The sequence below is a fragment of the Scatophagus argus genome, chromosome 16, assembly GCF_020382885.2.
Source record: "Scatophagus argus isolate fScaArg1 chromosome 16, fScaArg1.pri, whole genome shotgun sequence".
Lineage (NCBI taxonomy): Eukaryota > Metazoa > Chordata > Actinopteri > Scatophagidae > Scatophagus > Scatophagus argus.
Genome location: NC_058508.1, coordinates 1,548,290 through 1,554,647, shown reverse-complemented (window position 1 = coordinate 1,554,647; position 6,358 = coordinate 1,548,290).

The window sequence follows — 6,358 nt, the reverse complement described above, 5'->3', positions numbered from 1 at the left end:
AAGCCAAGATAAATCCAATGACATCATTATGAAATCATCAGGGGTTACCTTCTTTGTCAAGAACAAGATCCTCCAGAACCTCACAAGACATTATACAGTACAACTGTTTTACCGGCTGTCATGCCTGGTGTTTTTTGCTTATGCTTTGTCTTTTGATTTCAGTCCATGTGCCATGTTCCATGTTTGTCTTGTGCTTCCATGTATTATGTTCAAGGTTTTTGTCATGTCCTGTTTTATTTTGAAAGTGTCTCTTCCCCTGTGTGTCCTGTTTTCATGTAGCTTTGCTTTAGTTTTCCTGATTGCTTTTTCCCTCCTGATGTGTGTCACCTGTGTCTCGTTGTCTTGTCTATTTAGTCCTTGTCTTCCCAGTCACCATTGTCAGAGCGTCTGTGTTTATCCCCCACGTCATGTCAGGATCTTTTTGCCTTGCCTTGCCTTGCCTTGCCTTGCCTTGCCTTGCCTTGCCTTGCCTTGCCTTGCCTTGCTTTGTATTTGTCTGGAGTTTTTTGCCATGATCTTTTGGTTCTTCCTAAGCCACAGTAAGTGTGTGTGTTTTTTGAGTTTGGTTTAGTTTAAATAAAGACTATTGTTTTTTGCACCTCCACCACGCCTGCCAGCTCCTTTTTGACTCTGCATCGGGGTTTAGCTAATTTCTGCGTCAGCGACGCCGACCAAACTTGACACCGGCTGGTTGTTCCAGCTGCTGGACATTTATACCTGTAAACTATTTAACTGAAAATGATGTTATGGCTGTCAGATTGTTTGTCTTTTCAAACCACAGCTCATAATAATTTGTTAATCCTACAATTAGACCAACTTGCCAAGAAATAAACATTAGTCATAAAGTGACAGTATTTCAGCTTTCACTGATTCACATCATCAGTTTTTTGATATAAAAAACTCAGCAGTTTGGTTCCAAAGTGGAGCAACTATCAGTCACCTCCTCTACATGGATGACATCAAGCTGTATGGCAAGTTTTTGATATAAAAATCCTATTTGCTGACTAAACTGTAACTCTTGTAACTAACTATTAGAGAGAGAGTACCAAGCCCCTATAACAGACAAGACACCCTGTCTCATCAACACAAGGGCAGGTGACCTTAGATTGAATATCATGATAAACCTGGACACCTGGCAACCCCATGGGGGTTCATAGCTAACTGACACACAACCTCCTAAAAGTTTGCTAGAAGATGTGATCATCTAGCAGCACAAATGAGCCAACTACTGATGTATGGGACTCACCCAGAGGGGCTAACCCAAGGAAGGACAGTTCTGATCATGAAGGATTCTCAGAAGGGTGCAATTCCATCCAACTACCAGCCAATAACCTGCCTCTGCACACCATGGAAGCTCCTGTCAGGCATCATAGTGGCTAAGATAAGTAAACATATGGCCTAAGACATGAGTGGGACCCAGAAAGGAATTGGTAGCAGTTTCAGGGGAGCCAAACACAAACTACTGGTCGACAGAGCACTCACTCAGGACTGCAAGACTAGGCAGACCATTAATTCAATTGAATTCAGTTTATTTATATAGTACCAATTCACAACAAAAGTTATCTCATGACACTTTCCAATTAGAGCAGGCCTAGACCAAACTCTTAAATTATAATATAATTATTATTATAATCAATATAATTAGAGAGAGAGAGACGGGGCAGGGGGCGTGAGGCAAGGAGCACACAAACAGAGATGTGTAGCAGCAGCAATGATACCAGAAGTATTAGAACTGTAGATAATGATGGAGTATACAGAATGTACTATGGTATTACCAATAATAATGGTAGTAGCTGTACAGAGTAGTAATAGAATTAAAATATCCATCCATCCATTGTCTTCCACTTTATCCAGGGCTGAGTCGTGGGGGCAGCAGCTTGAGCAGGGATGCCCAGACTTCCCTCTCCCCAGACACTTCCTCCAGCTCTTCCGGGTGGACCCTAAGGCGTTCGGCCAGCCGAGTTATATAGTCCCTCCAATTTGTCCTGGGTCGTTCTTGAGACCTCCTCCTGATGGGGCATGCACAGAACGCTGCACCCAGGATGCATCCAAAACAGATGCATGAGTCGACTCAACTGGCTCCTCTTGATGTGGAGGAGCAGCAGCTGTAGTCCGAGCTCCTCCCAGGTGACAGGGTTCCTCACCCTATCTCTAAGGGAGTGCCCCGCCACCCTGTGGAGGAAGCTCATTTCAGCCACTTGTATCCAAGATCTCGTTCTTTCGATCATGACCTAAATTTCATGACTATAGGTGAGGGTAGGAACATAGATTCACTGGTAAATCGAGATCTTTGCCTTTCGGCTGAACTCCTTCTTCACCACGATGGACTGATATATCAACCACATCGCTGCTGTCACTGCAAGGATTCCTCCGTCAATATCACGCCTCCATCTTCCCTCACTCGTGAACAAGACCCCAAGATACTTAAACTCCTCCGCTTGAGACAGGAGCTCTCCTTCAACCTGGAGGGGGCAGATCATCTTTTTCCAGTTGAGAACCATGGCCTTGGATGTTGAGGTGCTGATTCTCATCCCAGCTACTTCAAACTCGGCGGCAAACCTCCCCAGTGCATGCTGAAGGTCCTGGCTCAAAGAAGCCAACAGGACAACATCATTCGCAAAAAGCAGAGATGAAATCCTGTGGTTTCCAAACCCTTCGGCCCCTGGCTGCGCCTAGAAATCCTGTCCATAAAAATAATGAACAGGACCGGTGACAAATGGAAGCCCTGCCAGAGGCCAACATGCACTGGGAACAGGTCTGACTTACTGCCGGCAATGTGGAATAGACTCCTGCTCCGGGGGTACAGAGACCGCACAGCCTTTAGCAAAGGACCCCGGACCCCATACTCCCGGAGCACCTCCCACAGGATGCAGCGGGGAACACGTTTGACAACATCCAGAGCCTTAAGGTACCCAGGACGGATCTCATCCACTCTCGGTGCTCTGCCACTGAGGAGCTTCCCAACTACCTCAGTGACTTTGGCTTGGGTAATGAGTGAATCCGCCTCAGGGTCCCCAGCCTCTGCTTTCATGATGGAAGACGCGTCAGCAGGATTGAGGAGATCCTCGAAGTACTCCTTTCACCTTCCAACCACATCCCCAGTTGAAGTCAGCAGCTCCCCACTTTCACTGTAGACAGTATTAGCAGGGCACTGCTTCCCCCTTCTGAGGCACCGGATTGTTTGCCAGAATTTCCTCAAGGCCGACCAATAGTCCTCCTCCATGGCCTCCCCAAACTCCTCCCAGACCCGAGTTTTTGTTTCCACAACCTCTCGGGCTGCCGCACGCTTGGCTTTCCGATACCTGTCAGCGGCCTCTGGAGTCCTACAAGCCAACCATGCTCGATAGGACTCCTTCTTCAGCTTGACGGCATCCCTTAATTCCGGTGTTCACCACCAGAGTCAGGGATTGCCACCACGACAGGCACCAGAGACCTTACAACCACAGCTTCGAGCAGCAGCTTCCACAATGGAGGTGGAGAACATGGTCCACTTGGACTCAATGTCCCTAGCCTCATAGTTCATAGAGAGAGATACAAAATAGTAATGCAGAAATATAACAGGTGGTAATAACAGTTGCAGGTCCAAACAAGATCCATAGGAACCTGAGAGAAGACAAAGCACAAATACGCCAGGTAAGAAGTCAAGTTAGTGACATGAATTGATGGGACATGAATATGTGTGGAAGGAGAGTTAGAGGATGAGAGAGAAGCATAGTAGATGCAATTAGCTTCTGTCAGTGTGTACATAAACCCACTCACTATTTTAATCACACTCTTGACCTTGTTTTGGCATATGGCATTGAAGTAGAACATTTAATAGTATTTGAACAAAATCCTGACTCTTTTAACTTTATAGTACTTCACTACATGCCACCAAGGGGCCTGTAATGCAGCAGTCGTGGATCAGCGGTTAGGGTGTCGGACCCGTAACCGGTGGATCGCTGGTTCGATTCCCCGTCCCGGTGTCCATGGCTGAGGTACCCTTGAGCAAGGTACCTAACCCCCACTGCTCCCCGGGCGCTGCACGCGGTCGCCCACTGCCCCGGGTCTGCTGTGTGTGTGTGCACGTCACTTGGGTGGGTTAAATGCAGAGCATGTCACTTTCATCAAAAAAGCTAATCGTGGGCTAAAAGCTAGATGGCCACAGCTAGAGGAACAGAGTTTGGTAAACTTATGTTGTTTATGTTATAGTTATCTGAATACCTGTTAATGTGTTACATTAACATACCAGACACCCAAGTTATTTGGCACCATGCTTGTTGTAAATGTGGGGTCATGGTACAGATCTGTTTACACCGATGTTGGATACAAGTTGCATATAATGATAAATGCAGACAGTCAAGATAAAAAGATCAGATTTGAGAGCAAAATCTTTACTGTATGTAAGGCAGTATCCTATGTTTTGAGTTTGGATTTTGCTTCTCGCTGAACATGGTTGTTAGACTGTGCTGTAAATGCAGGAGGAATGTCTATTAATGTTGATGTACAAAATAGTGGTGCATGAGATGTGTTTTGTTTTTGTTGCGTCAGTCTATAATACGATAATTAAATGTAACCGGTATAGTTCAAACTCACACAGTAGTGGCATATTGGTTTGCTCACTGTCTGAGGAAACAGAGTAACTTTATGTCAAACCATTACCACTTTATTATATATATAGTATAGTAGTGATTTTTACTTCATTGCCACTTATTGCACACCTTTTTGTTGTTGTCTTCTGATTTTCAACAGAAAAATTTGAAGCTCTACAATGACGTTCTTCTTTTCACACTTTGGTAACATTTTAATAAAGGAAACTTGTCCATAAACCATGTGAAACATGAAGCATAACATATAGGGTGCTGATTAAGTGAAAACCGATGCCACAAAAAATGTCACAAATGTGCTCTGATGTACTTGTAACATTAATTAAATTAAATTCTTCTGTTATTATTATTATTATTATTATTGTTATTATAACATGTTAGTCAGTTTCATAAAGTATGTATGTATATATCTTATGGATGTATATTTTTTATTTACTGATAAACCACTGAACAGCATAATACAATGTATGCTTAAAATCTTTTATGCAATGAAGCTTAAATATGAGCTACTAGCGCTTGTGCTTGTTCCCAGTTTTGAAAGCAAAAATAAATGATTGAAAAGTCAGACACAGAGTTTCAGTCTCCCCACAGTGCAGAGCCAGCAAACATTTCAACCCAGCTATTCCAATTTACTCCCATAATTGGCTGTCAGTGGAGAGAGAAAGTGGCCATATCTCAGGGTTTTCCTCCGCCAGCCTGACGGCTTGTAATTAGAGGAGGGAAAGAGTCTGTTCCTTCAATTAAATAACAGTGCAGCAGGAATAAGGACTGCCCTCTTTTTGTATTGCAGACTAAAGGGACAGCACTCTTCCAGCAAAATGAATACAGCACCACATAATGAGCTAAGCGTTGTGTAGTGTGTGTGTATGTTGGTGTGTATATGCAGTGGTCAAATATTCGTAGTAATTTAAGCTAGTTGAAGTGCTTGATGATCTAATTTCTGGATGAAGACTAAAAGACACAAAAGAAACCTCTTTCCAGCTCTTAAATCTGATTTCTATGTGATGCTTTGAGATTTTTCACATGATCTTTTTTCCTTTTCATGTACTGACAACCAGTAAACTTAATGCTGATCACATGACAGGCTGTGGGATTTGTGTAAACAGCAACTTTTTGTGTGAAACAAAAGAAAAAAAACAAGCCAGTGTTCTTTCCAGTGTAGCCAGCAGAGTTCCAGATAATGAATATCCTGGCCGCAACTTTGCACTGTTATTGCTTACTATTCTAATTAGCAATTTCGGAACTTGTTGCCTATATTCTTTTGCCTATATATGTTCTCTACATATTTTTTTATATTTTATTTGCCTATCTGCTTATGAATGCAAATAGTTTAATAAAATTAAATTAAAACTAAAGCTAAATCATTGTTAGATGATAGCAAATGGATTTTGAGATTTTAATAGTGGACTAGAAAATTTCTTCACAAGAAATTTTGAGTGGGCCAAGGGCGCTCGCCAGGGCTCTGCTGCTGGCCAGGACCATATTGCCGGGATCCTACCTGCCTGGCTGGAAACATTTCTTGGTAGATCTCAAAACATGTTTGAAACTTGTATTTTGAAAAGTTTTGTCAGCCACTTCCTGACTTCCTGTAATTTGCTAGGAGCTTTTATTTTGAAAATCTGTGTGTGTGCGTGTGTGTGTGTCAAGCTTGGCATACAACCATTAGATTGCTGCCACTGACTCGAGGAACATGATAGTTAATATAACCAGAGGGAGTTGATTCGTTTAAACTAACATATTCTTCATCCCGCAACCAAGTCTCAGTGAGGCAG